Here is a 13754-nt window from a genome sequence, read left to right as displayed (position 1 = left end):
AAAGTACAGTATGACAAAACAGTACATGCAACATATAAACATAGAATGAATAACTTATGATAGTTACCAATGCACACTTTTATCCCGTTGATATTCTAGAAAATTGCTGCTTTTCCGTCGTCCCCGATATTGACACTTCCGGAAGTTGACAAAATCATTGTTCGATATGACGTAGAAATGTTTTCTGTTCAGATACGTATCACTATCTTTGACGATTCAGTCTGTGTGACGTCACTTACGAAATAGAAATCAAACATTGAATAGGGAATTCCCACAGGTAAATGTAGACAGGTAGACTAGTCAATCAATACACAAACTATCGAACTTCGTTACGATGAAAACAGCCCCACGTTGGGCGCCATTCTGTAATCGTGTTTTGGTTGGCATTAAAACACAAATCCCAGGTTGCAAGTTCTAGTATTGTTTATTAATCATCGTAACATAGGAAACAATGAAAAATACCCTGTAATAATAAATAACCATCGTAAATACATGGTATGATCAATATGCGAATTATAAAATGTTCAAGGTAATCAAAAATAGGAAAAATAACAATATTTTCCTTATAATCTAAAACTAATTACGAATATGTCTTTCGTACATAAATATCCCATTTTAAATTCTCATTCAAAATGTATAGATCATGTAAATAATATCATGTATTATATGCATTTGTTAACTACACATATAAATCAATCTCACAGATATTAATCTGTGAATTAACCAAATAATTGAAAATAGTAATATGTAAATACAGACAGACATACGTTTTTTCTGCAGTAACAAATAGAGCAGACAACATGTTAAACAACGCATAAGCATAACATACCTCACATGTTTGTGTAAAGGCTGTGTTTCCTATGGCCTTCAGTTTCAGGACATCACTATAATATACACCTGAAGTACCAATATTTATACCCATAAATATTCAGGTCATATGAACTACTGAATCAATATAGTAAAAATAGTTATCTCCCTTCCATTCACATTTTTACCAGAACTGAGCAGTATTAAATTTATTCAGATTGAAATGATTTATCACTCACTCATACATTTTATCAAAATTATGCTAAATCCATATGAAATTATGCATTTAAGTTATTTAAATGTTTTTAATCAGTTTTATGCAAATCTTACTGTTACAATAAAGTTATTTAGTTGAAACTGTTTAAATCTAAAGTTTATTTAAGATTTTCAAAACACTCTAATCAATCATACAAAGCATTCAAACTCAATCACCAATTTACTGCATAAAGATCATTTATTCTCAGGATTTAAAGAATTGAATGTTATAAGTACTAAATTATTAATAAGAAACAAACCTCAAATTAAGATCGGCTTTATCACAGATAGACAATCCAGGTAAATATAAGATTTTCCACTAGACAAAAAATGGCTTCTTCACTCCTTCAAAACCTAGAGTCAACTCCCCACAATCACAAGTTCCCGCCAAAAGATAAACCAACCAATAAGAAACAAGGAAGGAGTAGGAATATCTGAGTAATAAGGATATAGCAGACTACAAATGTACTGTAAAGGAGTAACATATAAAATTACAATTTCAAGCAATGAAATTGATAAAACTAACTTTAATTGAATACAAATCACACAAATAAATCACATACAGGGATACATGACTACTAACAATAATACATTGTTCACAAATACAAATTGATAAAAATACAGCTATACCACAATACATGCATATGTCAGTTTACTACGTTCTTGAAAAAAGAAGTTCGTATAATAAAAAAAAAACTTCAAAATAGATTTTTGCCTCAACGAGGTATAAAAAGTAGCCAAAAGATACAAAATTCTTCAGTTTACTTTTTGGCGACGAAAAGATTCGTAAATGGGACGTATAAGGGTACCTGAAAATCATATTTTGGTTGATGGGGGGTGCACGGTGGGTGGGGGATCTCAGCCCACGCACTATTAAAGAAGCGACCCTTACAGCACATGCGCGGATTAAGGTCACAAGAAGTCACGTGCATACGAATTTATCTAGGTCGATTTTTTGTCTTGCAAGACAATAAATATATAGACACCAGTTTCATGTATTTAATGTATTTTATTTGTAGATATCAAATGAAGTTATACAGGAAATATACAATTTAGTAGAAATAATTCAAAATTAAATGTACATTTCAACAGAAGCAAACATTTAAGAAGATGACAGGTAATGCAGCTTTAATGTGGTACATATTTTTTCAGTCAACAGCCCAGCCGTTAGTAGAACATACTCTGATCGAGTTCTTCGGTCAGTTATCCAGAAGGCTGGGCTCCGCTACCAACACCAGTTGGTTCTACTAACCACTGACATCGACCGTGAGAGACCTGTATTGGTATTCAAGATCATTAAAAATCTCCAATCATCATCAATCAACTGCTTCTCAGCGGATGTATCTACTGAAATGTACCCACATGTAGCACCCATCAGTGTCAAACTCGATTCATTACAGTTAATTCACAATTATCAAGTATAAATTGAACGGGATTAGTTAATCCGTATCTACTGTTCCCCGGTGTTCCCCACATATTAGAAATTACAAAACGTTTAGATTGAAAATTGACCAATTTTTAGAGTAACCAGGTATTATCCATTCCACATCATGAAAGTTCATAGATATTTCCGATATTTCTTATTCGCGGCTTTTCGTGTTTGTTTTGTTTTGTTTTTTTTTCATTTTCATCTACCCGAATTCAATGGTATTTTTTTTTATTTATTCAGTGGTTAGAATTAAAAGTTTTAACTATATACTGAAAATTAATGACGTTTTAAATAAGAAATTGTAAAGATTGTATTAGGCCACGTATCTAGCAGTTGTTCCCGTGCCAGCAATTGATGGATGCTATAATGTATAGAAATATAAAAGAAAATCATACCCATGAGCTATATTACAGTAAAGTACTAACTTCAAACGATTCGTTTGATTTGAAAATAAAACAGATGCTGGTAAAATTTCCAAAGTTTGAAGTGACTCCTATTTATGCACACATTTCCCTTGTTTATTCTTTCATTACACTGAGTGAAATGCGATAGAAATAATTAAAATTATAAGAACTGTTGGTCGACTTATCACTGAACCTTAATATATAAAAAAAATAAGTAGCGGTCAAGCTAAGAATCATGCAAAGGTCGATTTATAACTTTATTTTCTCTGACAGTTAACTTTGTTACAAGAGGCAGACAACGAATATATTAACATGATAATGGCAAACAGAACAGAGTGATACATACAAGATAAAAGTACATGTAGCCTATATATGTATCTTCGTTGTCTGTTCAATTTGGTCTAATAACAAATCTTTCATTGTTTAAAAACTTCGGTGGCCCCCGTTCATTGGAGATATTTTTTGACTGGTTATGTAGAGAAATTTTTGGCGGGAAGACTTTTCCATACTTTTCTCCTTTATAACCAGTCAAAATTTTTACTCCAATTATCGTGATCAATGGTGCTTTTATTACTGCAGAATAAGTTTTTTTTTTACCAAAATAAACAAATTAACAAGAAAAACATTATTGTAACCTTTTTATGCAAGACTCACTTTTTCCGGATTTTTGCACGACTCTTACATGGACTTTTACTTAACTAAATCAAATAGGAAATCTTAATGAAAAAAGATTCACAAAAGGGATCGTTCACATAATTCTGATGAATACGTGGCATATTGTTTAAAGAGTAATCAAGGGAACCAAGGTTATGAAACTGGGAGCATGGGACAAAGTGCACCGATAGGGTAAGCGTCCTCTGCTTTTCTAGAAACACCCGTCGAGTTTTTAAAAAATGTGTACTACTAATATTCCTATGTGACAACAAAATAGCTTTTTAGTATGATATTGAAGAAAACCATCGAAAAAAGGCTCTGATAAATTATACATTTCTCTGAACATGGCTGAATCTCCATACGAAAAAAAATCAGTTGTGTAATTTTTAAAGGCTAAAAACCACTAATTCCACTTTCCATAGGCTTCTATGCTAATTTCACAATATTCAATGGCTTCTGTGGACTTTACCTTAACTTTAACCTGCAGAGGACTATATATCAGCATGATTCTACATATGTCAGCTCACAATCCTCAGAATGGCATGTGGGGTTAGCAGACTTGCAGTGCAGTACTGGTCATCGGAAGTGAAGGGTCTATAAATAGCATGGGAAATCCCAGTGTTTTCACAAGATAGGGGTATATTTAAAAATCATTATGGAGATTAGGCTTCACATCACAAGAAGCAAAATGCACCTATAAAATGTACAAAAATGTTTTTCCTTTCAGAAACTGTTTAAATTTTTTAAATAAGATGAGAACTTTTTTCACAGCACTATGAGGAACAGGGGTAATTTCTGCGTAGGACTATTTTTGCCTACGTTCCAAATGCTCATTGGTTGAATTGGTGGTCTGTAACCTAAATGGCTAATCTTTATGTTGTTCCTTATTATATATAATTATCACGAGCATTTTTTTAAAACAGTGTTGAAACGATGTGAATTCTTAAATATGACCCTCAATGGTACTCGAATTCGAAGAAAAATAATACCGAAATGTTAAAATACAATTGGTGGCAGTGTACAAATAAGGACGCCAGTATCGATGCAGTGTAAAGTGAATTATTTATCATCCAAAGAATGACAATGGCCCAACAAATGTTTCCCAAAAAGAAATTTGCCACTTTATGAAATCGCACGAGTATGCCACCGCCAAACCACACGGATATTTAACACAAGACAATTTAAATTTGCAAAACACTGAATTGCAAATCTTGCGCCGCTTTTTCTTCAACCTACCATGTCATGTGAGTAACCATTGGATGCAGATTTGCATGGGATTTAATGAAATGCATTTTATTTTACAATTTTTGATAAAATAAACTTATCGTTTCAATTTAAAAATCATGGGATTTTTTTTATCCCATGGGATTCTTCATTATCATTTCATGAAATCCCATGGGATTTTTTGTGTCCCATGGGATTTTTTTCTCCCATGGGATTTTTTTTCTCCCATGGGATTATTTTTGTCCCATAGGATTTTTTATTTGTAAATCAATACAGTTAGAAACATATAAAAATGGGTACATATGTATGAAGAGGTATTATGATAAGATACCAGAAAGTACAAATGTGTGTGTAGATTGAATAAAGCTATAGAATTTAAATAATTTTACATCTCTATTATTTATAAGCAAGTAATAACCAATGCATTCTCACATTTAGTAAGTATATTTATTACTTTATTAAATTTTATAAGGAATATGCATGTTTTTATGTATTAAATTATTCAACTTAAAAAAGAATTGAAGCTAAATTATCTTGATAAGTGTTATTTCTTGAACATGCTTTATAACAAAATATAGTTCATTTTTTTTGCATTGCAAAAGTACTGATATTGTTGATAAACTACAAAAAGGTTAGTCTATCTACACATTTCATAACCATATCCACATTCAACACAAAAGTATCTGTATTTTTTGGCATTTTATGTCCATTCTTAAACAAAAAGTGTTAAAATGCAAAATCAACTTTATTTAATACACCTCCCCCTTTTGTGTAAAAATTTGGTTGATTTTGTGCAAAATTTTGGCAAAAATGAGCAAATTAACGCCTAAACCTTCTTTCATAATTTCCAAGGATATGAAATAGATGCCCATGCAATTTGACAGGAATTAAATGTCTGAATCAAAGTCTAACTTATCATTTTGAACCTTGTATCATGGGCAAGAACCACAGATCATATAAACTATTCCAATCTGGCTAACATAGACATAATAAAAACACCTAATATTGTCATGAATGTAAACAGCGTTTTGAATAAAATGAATTGATTTCTTCTGATGAATAAATGTGTAACTACATTCCTATTTCAAAATTTACATGTTTGTTGCTTATGTCTAAACCCCTACAGTTTCCTCCAATTTTACCCTTCTGTGAATGAGGCTGATACATCTAAACTATTTCTTGAATGTCAACACTTAAGCTTCAGTGGGAATAATATTAGCAGTCACAAGTACATATATGTACATATATCATATTTAGGTAGCAATGATGATTTCTTTACAACTGTACTCCAGTATCACCAAAAGAAGATTCTCAATTTCTCATTTGATGGTAGTAATAGTAAAAGCTCATGTTATGTACTGCACACTTTGTAGTGATGATCTGATCATGATAGTGTTGCTCTTAAATATAATGTGAAAATCCTCCTAAAATTTTGCAGGAGTTTCTTGCTGTATACCAGTAGCTATTCTGACCATAGAATCCCAACCAATAATAATACCTAAAAAAATAGTTAAGAACTAAAAATGTCATAGTATTGGGTAGATTTTTAATTTTAAAAAATGCAAACAAAGCACAAAAATGTGATGTCAAGGTCAATGGTAATTAACCCTAGAGCATGTAGAAGGCTATACATCTTAAAAATGCTTAACAACATGCCAATTATCAAAAACCTACCTTGAAAGATAATAAAGTAACAACCTAATGTAAACAAGATTTGTGTTACTGGCTGACTAATTACTATGAGGGTGATTGGTCAGTTTCAGCAGGCAACAACCACCCCCTCACTTTTCAAAGCCATGCAAAGCATAATCTGTAGGTCTTCAACTCTTGAAGGTTTCTTACAAATATTTCTAACTTATTAATGTATTCTGATTTATATGGAACTCATTCATGTATAAAGACAGAACTTAATGTGCTAAGTTGAAAAACTAACTACAAGTAATATGCTTCTTGTGCTCAATTAACTAACAGAGTGCACAACATTAATAACAATTTGAAGTAAACTGATTACCTAAAAGAAAACATCAAAATCATGTACAAGTAATGCTTTACCATGCATATATAGGAATACCTGTAATTACAAGTTATCACATGTTGCTCTCACTACAGGATCCAAAACCCAATCCATCAGGTTGGTCAATGTATTAATAGTCATCTGGTATTATCAGGTTGCCTCTACAGTATACAAAGCTAAAAGTACTGCATTGAATCTCTACTGATGCATTTCTTCACATATTTTTTTTTTAAAATACCTTGAGTGGTTTTGGGGGAGCTGTGCTAACAAGGTTTTCACATTAAAAACCAATCAGTTTAATTATCTCCCTTTATGAGTCTAGTGCATATATTATATCTTTACATAAAGCCTAACTTTCCAATTTTAATAATATAAAAAATTAGATGACTTTTTAATCATTCAAACAGTATGCGTGAAAGTTTCTGATAGTCTGTGAAACGAAAAACAAAATCAAACATCTCCACTACTATTTTGTGAGTTTAAGTGTGCTTTCTATTAAAATGTGTGTCATGAAAGCTTCCTGTGTATTCAGAGCAAAACTGTTTCAGCCTATTGACAATGTCATCAAGATTATGTTAAAAAATGCATACCTGTGGATGAAAAAAAATTGTTTAATTATTAAATAATCACTGAGTATTGCATGTATAAGTACTTACTGCTACAGTAAATGTGTCAAATGATAATCGCCCTTTTTAATTGGTCAATATTCTTCTCTAAGAAATGTGTAAGTTTCTCTCTTTTAAATACAAGTTTTCACTTAAAGTTCTGAAAAAATGAAAACACAGCTAGACAAATTTAGTTGTACAAGTATTAAAATGCCAGCCACATGTGTAAAGATTGAGTTAAATATGGTTCTGTTGAAAAACTTCTGTTGGTATTGAACCCTCCCCCCTCCAAAAAAACCCAAAAAAACAAATGCCAATTAACATATTTCAATCTTTGCACACAGCATATCTTATTTTAAGTTCTATTTAAGAACTTTTAAGAACTAACATGTATTAGGAACACATACTAAGCAACAAATCCAGTTAAAACTTTTTGCATGGTTGTCAGGTAGTGCCTGTTTTGTACTATAAGTAAACAAATTGGAAGTCTATTCTACTGACTGAAAACTTGTGACTTGTTCTTGTAATTAAAGTTCAAATGAGGTTGAATTGATTACAAATACTTTAATTCTTCTTTCAAATAGAAATATTGATTTTGCAAGCTGGTTAAATATAAATAAAAATATTGAACTTGCGAAGCAAAAATTTTCATCCCCCTCCCTTCAGGAGCAGAGTAGTCAGAGCAAATCATGCAGATTTTCTGGAGCAGTACAACTCCTAACTTACTGTAGTCGGAACTTGACGTATGCATTCATTGCTGTATTGAATTCGTTAGTTTCTGAACGACTGCAGCATCAACACTTATCTCGCTGCTGTGACGAGGTCATAGCGGGGAATGAACCGTATATAAAAGCGTCTTGTGTCATGCGTGATTCCGGCACCCCGTTTTGCCACTGATTGACAATATATATCCGAGGTTTCCTCTGTAATTATCCTTTCGTATAACACTTGTTGTTTTATCGATGCAGGAACGCATAAGATGAGCATTCCAGTAACGTAGTAAATAGTTGTACAAAAAGTTATTTCATAGCTAGCGAAGGAGTTAAATTTAGGTAAATGCTATATATAATATAAATCCTTGGGCTAACGAATGAAACTGCACTTTCTCCGGACTTAGTCTTGATTAAACATAGTACGTGTACATTTTAATACCCAGATCTAACGTAAGATGCTGGCATTTCCGTTCGTCCATAGGATAGTGCCATATCAGAAAATAACTTCCATGCAAGCGAACCTCTTTCACGGGCTGCAGTAATTTGGTTTTGTAATGTAAATTAAAGCATGGACTGTAAAATCATTGGTGACAGTTACACGCATAGACCTGTAATTAATTATAACTCTCTGCTACATGTACGGTTTTAATTCGCTAGTAAAATTATAAAAACCTTATATAAATTAAAAGAAAAAAACTCATTCACTAGTAATCAGATCCTTTCAGTAAATATAATTATATACAAGGACTTTTATAATAGCCTATCAAAATCCTTTGGTTGTTATATTTAAAAAAGAAGTATTAAAAATGATATAATTGGATTAATGTGGATATTTTCTTGCAAAATTTTGGTGAAAATGAGGAAATATTATACTATGACACACCCCTTTTAGAACCCACTTTCAAAATCTCGGTTAAGTTCACGTACGACACTACATAGGCCAGGTGACGAATAGAATCGCCCTGAGGTAATTTAAAAAAAAAAAAATAATTGTTTTATGGCTCAGACAGAACAGGTGACTCAACAGGAGACAGGATTTTCCTGTCCAATATTGCAGTAGAAGATGTTCGTTCCCTTACAGTTCTGATCATCCGTGTGTATATAGTGTACAAAAGTGCGTTCCTGTTATATACAAGAAGCTTTTACAGATGAGATGATGACAAAGGTATACTAGTATATTCCAACATTACAGTAAAAATCCTTAATTGTATAATTTCAAAATCGCCTACATACATGTAGGGAAACTGAATCTCTAAAGTTTGTCATACCTCTGGTTATAGCCACAATTTATATGATATGCATTAAACTGTATTGTACATACGTGTAACAAGATTCACCCATTCTACTTTTCGAAACACTATACGGTGGAATCTATATGTACAATCTATACCTGGTGTACACTGAACATACTATTTTGTACAGTTCATATTGGTTACCAAGTGTCTACACGTTGAAGTTTAATGAAAGTGTACATTGCGCGTTTTTTCGATTCAACTGTTGCGCCAATTGGATGAAAAACTAGTTTAATTGTCCCAACATATTTCCCCGTGGTTGAATTGCGCTTAAAAAGTCTGGCACTAATTGTGTCAGTCTACCTGTAAAAGGTAGTGATATCAAATATTTCATAAAAATATGAAAATAAAATAGAAGTTACGAATATATATATCCAAAAAATGCCAAAAAGATGTAATCTACACTTAAATAGATTTACCTTGTATTGGATCTAGTATTGAAAAATCTTTTAAATGGACATTAACTCCGCCCGGATAACTTGCCGGTCCCAAGTCTGGATGTCCCCATCATATGTAAAATCAATTTCAATTCTTCCCATGCGCGGTTGAGCCACGGTGCTTCACACGTCATACAATAAGGACACAACCCATGTCATGCCAAAAACTGTTTTAAAATATAGGAGAGTTCTTCGTGATGTCATCACTTACCTGTGATTTGGATTTGGTTGGCAAAAAATCCCTTGAGTGGCATGGGGCATCAACTTTATATCATCATAACGTTTTCGTTTTTTAAGATAATTGAAAAATTCTTTTGGTTCTCTACACTGCCAATAATACTCTTTTTATCCACGGAATTTTAAAATAAATATTCAGTAATTAGACTATGTGAGCATAAAAATTTTAAAATAATTTTTAATGATAATAGAGGTTTACATATAAATATCATTTCTAATTTATTTTTTAAGTAAAAAAAATTTACACACAAAATATGAATTATTTTATCTAAATGAAACATTTTACAGAACCAAAATTGGATATAAAATAACAGTTATAAAGTTTTGAAAATTGGGATTCTAATCATGAATTTGCTAATTGTTTATTTCGTTGTTTATTTGCCAACCAATTTGACACTTAATGATATGAAAATTAGTGAATATGACATCACTAATGAGATTGGCGAACTCTCCTATAGTGGTCCAATTTCTATTTAAAGACTCCATGAGCGAATCAATGAAATACCAATAAAAATGTCATCCTTAAAGATCTGACAAGAATATCATAACATTATATCCCTTACGAATAAGCCTATTCAACGGTTTAGTTTACTTATTGGACGAGTATCGAGGTTTCCGTGCTATGTGTAGAATATTACCGTAAAACAAAGGGTGAGAGACAAAAATGAATATTTGTCCATAACAAATGAATGATTATTAATAAAGTTATCGAAGTGATAAACTCTATATAAGAGTCAAAATGAAAAGTCGGCATAAAATTTAAATGGTATTATCAAAGTACAACCGGAAAGTTTGCAACCATTGCAATGGTCATCGTCACTCGGTACAGGCATTTCCTTTGGACATTGAGGATTAAACCAGGTTTTATGGCGGCTGTCCTTGGTCCCCTTATAAAGTGATTTTTTAATGTGACATTTGTGCATAAGAAATAATCAAACAAACAGTTGCTTCACATATTTTCGATAAAAGTGAACAGAATGTATCATTTTCATAATTTTCTTGGGTAAATTTAGGGTCCTATGTCAGCTCCTATTTTGTAAATATCTTGATCTGCCACACAAAACACGTACGAAGCCATATTACGGGATGTATTTATTACCTAGATTATAAGTGCCCCCAGCTAAACCGACCACTTCCTGTATATTGTACTTAATTAACAGTAAAACGGAATATCGGGCTGTTAATACCTGTAGTCATTTTCTCGTAATAAACGAAAATTTGAGTTTTACGTATACATTTTGACTGCAGATTTTGATTTTTTAAATTCATTGTAAAGATCAATTCAAATCAATATCTGTATAAGCTAAGTAAGGCAATCATGCTCACCAGTACAATGTTACAACAAACATCAGTACATATCCCAGTATTCTAACAACTGAACAGAAGATAATATACGTTACAAATGCAAATACACAATCATAATTAAAGTAATTTAGTTCAGACTGTAAATACATGGAAAAGGAACCTACATAAATTACGCATCACCTTGAAATTTCCAGTGATTTTGAAATATATGCATGAACATTTTGAAAGAGGAGGGGCTTCTAAAATAATAAGGCTAGACATACTGGCGTCATAACTCGATACAAAATGAAATTCATCCTCGACACTTTTCATTGTGCACAAAGCACACTATCTATTTGACATCTCTATACCATAGTAACCCCCAGTTTCAACTAACAAGGAATGTGATGATTATCTTAGTTTACATCTAGTAAGGCATTTTTTGTAATAAGTCCGTTTTGTTAAATATTTTTGTAGACTTGGTACAAATTCAACAACAAATTTGTACAAATAACACTTAGGAGAGCCCTGAAAGGTTCCGTTTAGATCAAATGTTAAGTACCAGTCAACATAAAATTCAGACACTGGTAATGGAAAAGTGATTCATGTTGGATAAAAAGTAATTCACGGTGAAGAAAAACCTACCAAACAAACGATGCTTCTGTGCAAATTTCATGTACAATCTACATTTTTGTACATACTTTTTCTCTATATAGCGCAACAAACAAATAAAAGATTAAGACTGGTTATGTGATCAGTAACTGTTTCTAAACAAGAAATAAAATTAAACTGGGTTGGTTTTTGACGTGCTGTCTGATTTTTAGAAAGCCTGATAAAAAAATGTACTTACGATTAAAATACTAGTAGTGTGAAATGTGGTGCACGATAGAACGTTTCCATGAGTTGTTACCTTTTGGTCCGTGGTCAAATCATAACTTGTCACATTACACCATAATTCGTTTCTTTCCCCTGTATTTCCAAACTCACTGAGAAACTCTTCGCATGAGAATAAGCACGCGAGAATAAGAACTTTCACTGCTTTCAAAATCTTGGATGCAATTAATATTTTAAACTCGTTCTTTCCGAAATAGAAACAGGTTAGTATCATTCATTCCCGAGTATTCGATATTGTCGTTTACTAATCGGAAATAAACGCGAGTTGAAGGATCACTCAGTCATAACCATTTTACTGCTACAAGTGGGGCTGCATGTACTGGACAACAACAGCAGGTCTCACTTCCAGATAATGTTTACTAAAACCATGTAAACATAATGGCTTTTCAAAGGGTATGGTCTGGATTAGACCCCCCTTTTTTGTTGGAATTTTTTTTCGATAGTTTACCATTTTTTTTGGGCAAATGTGGCAGAGTCAAACTTTATAGTTTGCATATTTTAAGCAATGATTTTTATTTATGTACTGCAATGGTAATTCTTCTACAAGTGATGGAATAAATATCGAGTGAAAAATGTGACTAAAACAGTATAAGCAATGACCATTTTTGAATGCTGGAATAATGCATTTTGTATATGTTCCATAAGTTCATCTGTGCACGCAGTAAGACAAACTAGATAGAGGTAGGTACTGCCTCACATAAGATACAGTACAAATGGTTTTTTTTGTTAAAATGTAGATATGGATAGTTATGGGTACAAATGTAACTTGTTTATGTTGTTAATCTTCTGTATTAACAATTCAGAAAGGCTTTAAATTTGAAATTAACAATATAGATATGATCATTTGAAACCATAATAGATTCAGTGCTTCTAGACCCAAATGTAGTTTTGATTTTAGCATTTTAATTATAAAAATACTAGTTTAGTTTTTCAACCTGTCCATCACACACTGAAGATTGGATGCAAGTTTTCATTAGTGGGAATTGGGGTATAAGATTTCTTGTGTTTGAAGAGAAATTGTGTTACGATTTGGAAATTGTATATATATGGCATATAAGTTGTACTGATTTCATTTTTTCTTCTCATGGACTTAGTACTGTCATATTTTAAAAAATTGGAATATATTTTTTTGGCACCACTTTTTGCTCTTATTTCTGAACATTGATTAAAAAAAAATGGTGACAGAATTTTGGAAGCCAGTGCAGCCCCTGTTTCAGTTACATGTTTATAACTCCATTTTACTGTCTACATACAGAATCTGAAAGCTATCTAATTTTGGAATAATGCATAATAAGTATAATTTTGTTTTGAAGGTGCTCTATGTTGCTCAAGAGAGATTAGAGGATGCATGAAAGGATTCTTAGTAATGACTCGTAAAAGGTGAATGACGTTTGAAGAACTTGCAAAATTAAATATTAAACCAACTATGTCTGAGGAAAGATAAACAAGCTCTAGCTAGATGTTAAGTTCTGGAAAAAATCACTATTACTTGCTATCAGGAGATA

The 13754-nt window shown here is 32.1% G+C and overlaps 2 long non-coding RNA genes across 6 annotated transcripts in view; one reads left to right on the top strand and one right to left on the bottom strand.

Moving 5' to 3' along the window:
• LOC148608721 (uncharacterized) overlaps window positions 1-11504 on the bottom strand; it is a 34392-nt gene extending 22888 nt beyond the window's left edge. The window contains exons 1-6 of the long non-coding RNA XR_015924673.1: window positions 11398-11504; window positions 7444-7552; window positions 6845-6948; window positions 1323-6271; window positions 830-897; window positions 68-463 (exon numbers count right to left, since the gene is read on the bottom strand). This is a non-coding gene — a long non-coding RNA (uncharacterized LOC148608721). The remainder of the gene's footprint in view (window positions 1-67; window positions 464-829; window positions 898-1322; window positions 6272-6844; window positions 6949-7443; window positions 7553-11397) is intronic.
• Window positions 11505-12010: 506 nt separating this feature from the next.
• LOC148608718 (uncharacterized) overlaps window positions 12011-13754 on the top strand; it is a 97650-nt gene continuing 95906 nt past the window's right edge. For 2 of the 5 annotated variants that reach the window (XR_015924650.1, XR_015924651.1), the window contains exons 1-2: window positions 12011-12452; window positions 13563-13629. This is a non-coding gene — a long non-coding RNA (uncharacterized LOC148608718). The remainder of the gene's footprint in view (window positions 12453-13562; window positions 13630-13754) is intronic. The other 3 variants (XR_015924658.1, XR_015924653.1, XR_015924660.1) reach the window with 2 other exon arrangements.

This window comes from Perna viridis, chromosome 8 (genome assembly GCF_037379345.1).
Source record: "Perna viridis isolate PV_CMFRI_1.1 ecotype Kerala chromosome 8, ASM3737934v1, whole genome shotgun sequence".
In the NCBI taxonomy this organism is placed as follows: domain Eukaryota; kingdom Metazoa; phylum Mollusca; class Bivalvia; order Mytilida; family Mytilidae; genus Perna; species Perna viridis.
This window is presented reverse-complemented; position numbering and strand designations above follow the sequence as displayed.